Genomic DNA, 4,783 nt, shown 5'->3' on the forward strand with positions numbered 1-4,783 from the left:
AGCGGTGGAAGGAAGTGCACAGAGGCAGAAAGCGGAACCAGGCATGCGCAGAAACAGGCATGCGCAGAACCTGGCAGTCCGGGCAATCCGTGCTACCAGTTAGAACTACCTTTCCCTGGTACCCGCGGTGCGAGATTGGCTGAGAGTGCAATCTTCTGTCGAGCACAAGAAAGTTTGGGGCTCTTGAGATAGCTCTCCAAGCAGTCAGAGCCCGTCAGGGACTCCCCACAGCTTACGGATTACAGCTGAGTTCTCTGTGCAAGTGTGCAATTTAGAGCTGTCAGGGAAAGGGAAACTGCATGTAACGTTCACTTTTTCAAATACTAGGCAGTAGATTCCACCAATACAATAAAAGAATGCTTACGGGCGCCTGGGTGGCTCAGTGGGTTAAAGCCTCTGCCTTTGGCTCATGAGGGTCATGGTCTCAGGGTCCTGAGATCCAGCCCCGCTTCCGGCTCTCTGCTCGACAGGGAGCCTGCTCCCCCCGCGGCCCCTCCCCTCCCCGTCTGCCTCTCTGAATATTTGTAATCTGTCTCTGTCAAATAAATAAATATAATCTTAAAAAAAAAATAAAAGAATGCTTAAAAAAATTGTATCTGACCATCAGCGATTCTCTCAGAAAATGAAAAGCCAGGGGGCGAGGGCGGGGTCAAGAAAGCTAGTTCATCAAAAATCATGAAAGCAAGAAACGAAAATTGTAGATAAATCATAAAACAGTCCAAAAATATATATATATTCATTTACATAAACATATTCTTTCCTCTGCGACATTAAGATTATTGAATAAATGAAGATCTATCCTTTCAGAGAATCAATATTCTTTGAAAACATTCCACTATGAATCTCATAAACTTTTATATACATCTTTTTCTCTTTGATTTTTGTATACCTTAAGTGTACTTCACAAAAGCATTCTCAACTTCATCTAGAATAAGTAAAAATCTAAAGTAACAGGAAACATTTCAAAAAGAAGAATCCCTAATAAGTATCAATATGCATAATTTTACTCGACTAAAGATAGTTTGCCATCTACTTCATGGAAACAAAGCCATGATTAGGTGTATGTTTTGAATGTAGTATAATAAATGTAGCACTTCAAAGTACTGAGGAAACAATGGAATATTCCAAACAGCAATCCCTTCCTAACAATTTGGAGTAAAGTTATGTACATAGATCACACATGGTACAATTCACATGGATTCAAGATTTAAAATAAAACACTAAGTTTAATAAAAATAGAGGTGACACGTTGTGACACCAAAAATATAAACCATAAATTAAGTATCTGATACATCAGAAAAATAACTCAGCTCTATTTTTTTAAAAGCTAAAAACAAATAAACCAGGAAATTATATTTTTACTATTTGAAAGAAAAGATGTATTAATTTAAAGAGAGATCTTTAAATCAACAGAAAGAAAATTTTAAAACGGGGTACAGAACTAAGCACTAATATAATGAATGACAATATATAAAGTGAAAATGAATGACAAATGTATATAAAAGTCCATTATCAGAATTGAAACAATGCAAATGCTTAAATAAAAACATGTAAGATATCATTGAGATTTAATTTTTTAAAATTTCTGTACACAAAAATTCACTCTGTAGTTTTATGAATTTTGCCAAATGCATAGGTCTGTGTAACCACCACCACAGTCAAAATACAGAACTGTTTCATCACAGCCCCCCAAATTCCTTCATGCTACCCTTTTGAAATCAAACTTTCTCACCACTCTTCTCCTTTGGCAGCTACTCTCTCTTCTTCATGCCTACAGTTTGCCTTTTCTGGAAAGTCACATACATAGAATCTTACCATGTGTAATCTTATGAATCTGTTATCTTTTACTTAGTACAATACATTTAAGATTCATCGATGTTGTTTCGTGTACCAATACACTTTTGGCTTTTATTTCCCAAGTCCTACTCCATGGTATGAATTCACCACACTTCACTTATTTCTTCCCCAGCCAAGCGACCTTAACTTCCAATTTGGGAAAATTATGAATAAGTAAAATTCCATTTTGAAGTATAAGACTCATATTTTTTAAAAAGAGTAATACAGAGTTAGGGTGTGTGCTTGAGAAAATACTTATTCCTATTCACTTTTACTGAGGGTTTAATTCATGTAAACTCGCTGGAGGTTCATTTTTATCAAATTCTGAAGGAATTTTAAAGATTTATTTATTTATTTATTTGACAGACAGAGATCACAAGTAGGCAGAGAGGCAGGCAGAGAGAGAGGAGGAAGCAGGCTCCCCACTGAGCAGAGAGCCCAATGCGGGGCTCAATCCCAGGACCCTGAGATCATGACCTGAGCCAAAGGCAGAGGCTTGAACCCACTGAGCCACCCAGGAGTCCCTCTGAAGGAATTTTAATCTGGCAATTCCACTTCCACAACTACACATGACTTTATAATAATGCAATTAATTTCCACTGATGTACATACAAGAATGTTTACATCCGTCAAAGTCCAGATGGGAACAGAAACCAAATATGACGAGAGGGAATTTTTTAAAAAGATTTTATTTATTTATTTGACAGAGAGAGATCACAAGCAGGCGGGGGTGGGCGGAAAGCAGGCTCCCTGCCAAGCAGAGAACCCAATGTGGGACTTGATCCCAGAACCCTGAGATCATGACCTAAGCCGAAGGCAGAGGCTTAACCCACTCAGCCACCCAGGCGCCCCAAGAGAGGAAATTTAACAGAATAGATTAAAGCAGGTATTTTTATTTTAAAGATTTTATTTATTTATTTGACAGAGATCAAGTAGGCAGAGAGGCAGGCAGAGGGGGGTGGGAAGCAGGCTCCCCGCCCGAGGAGAGCACCCGATCCCAGGACCCTGGGATCATGACCTGAGCCGAAGGCAGAGACTTTAACCCACTGAGCCACCCAGGAGCCCCTAAAGCAGGTATTTTTTTTTTAAGATTTTATTTATTTATTTGACAGACAGAGATCACAAGTAGGCAGAGAGGCAGGCAGAGAGAGAGAGGAAGGGAAGCAGGCTCCCCGCTGAGCAGAGAGCCCGACGCGGGGCTCGATCCCAGGACCCCGGGATCATGACCCGAGCCGAAGGCAGCGGCTTTAACCCACTGAGCCACCCAGGCGCCCCTAAAGCAGGTATTTTAAAGGCAAAAGTGAACACCAGGGTAACAGGGATAATGGCAGACGGCAGCTACCACCCCAGGGTAACATGATGGAAGAAGTCGAAGAATCCAAACTTAGCCCTCAAGAGAGGATTCCACACCTGAAGCAGGGGAGGTGCCTGGGGCATGTTATTGTACATATGGAGAGAAGAACCCAGCAGAACTGGAATTCAGACCTTCAGAGGGGGGCTGTCCAGTTCCTGCAGGCCTGTCAGAAGGGGGAGGATAACTCCTCTGAGGGGTGTCCTGCTCAGCTGGTGCTGCCTGTCAGAGAGGGATCAATATGGCTACATGTGAGCGAGCTAAAAGAAGCTGGAGAGTGAGAGAACCTGCTGGGATTAGATACTAGTGTTGGTTGCACAACTTTGTGAATATACTTGAAACCACTGAATTTTCTGCTCTTAAGGGAGTGAATTTAAAGATTTGTGAATTATATCTCAATTTTTAAATAATTCAATAAAAGAAGCTGTAGTGTACCACCAGTGACCAAGGTGAAGAGCCACTGCTGGGGTGCTGTTAAGGAAGCATTCTGCAAACAAGAAGAAGGAAGTTGGTCCTCCAGTAACCCTGTCCTCCAAACTTCCTGTAGGATCTCCTAGGGAAAAGCCTAACAGGCAGCGGGGTAAGTATGAAATGTGGTTTACACAGTCCAAGCACCAATATCCCAATGCACAGTAGAGGATTCTAGGTTTTGTGCAACTAAGCTATAACAACATAGCTATAACTAAGAGGATTCTGGGGGCGCCTGGGTGGCTCAGTGGGTTAAAGCCGCTGCCTTCGGTTCAGGTCATGATCTCAGGGTCCTGGGATCGAGCCCCGCATCGGGCTCTCTGCTCTGCGGGGAGCCTGCTTCCTCCTCTCTCTCTGCCTGCCTCTCTGCCTACTTGTGATCTCTGTCAAATAAATAAATAAATAAAAATCTTAAAAAAAAATAAAAACAGGATTCTGTAAAACTTAATTTATAAAAGCAAATACTAGAAACAAAATGTCCTTTTAGTTTGTGTAAGTAAAATAAAATTAACACCATATAGTGGAATGCTAAGATGCTATGATGCTCAACAAAAGAAACTGGTAATGCAGAGGTGTACTAACTTACATAGGGGGTTGATTACCAAATACCTTGAAATTAAGAATTTGGTTTATATAAGAATATTTAAGACAAGATCACATTAAAAATAAAACACAGAGAGGGGTGCTTGGCTGGCTTGGTCAGTAGAGCAGGCAACTCTTTTTTTTTTTTTTTAATTTTATTTATTTATTTGACAGACAGAGATCACAAGTAGGCAGAGGGGCAGGCAGAGAGAGAGGAGGAAGCAGGCTCCCTGCTGAGCAGAGAGCCTGATGCAGGGCTCGATCCCAGGACCCTGAGATCATGACCTGAGCCGAAAGCAGAGGCTTTAACCCACTGAGCCACCCAGGCGCCCCATAGAGCAGGCAACTCTTGCTACCAGAGTCATCGAGTTCGAGCCCCGCACTGGCATAAAGATTACTTAAAACAAAGGTGGGAAACAAAAATGTTCTAGAGAGTGACATCAACATGATGCTGTAGTATAAGACATTGGTTCCTCCTTTTTCTCTCTCTTTTTAAACAACTAATTTGACATCCATCCATGAACAAAAATGCCTTGGTGGTAGTTG

This window comes from Enhydra lutris, unplaced genomic scaffold, assembly GCF_002288905.1.
Source record: "Enhydra lutris kenyoni isolate GAN:26980312 unplaced genomic scaffold, ASM228890v2 scaffoldscaffold12, whole genome shotgun sequence".
Lineage (NCBI taxonomy): Eukaryota > Metazoa > Chordata > Mammalia > Carnivora > Mustelidae > Enhydra > Enhydra lutris.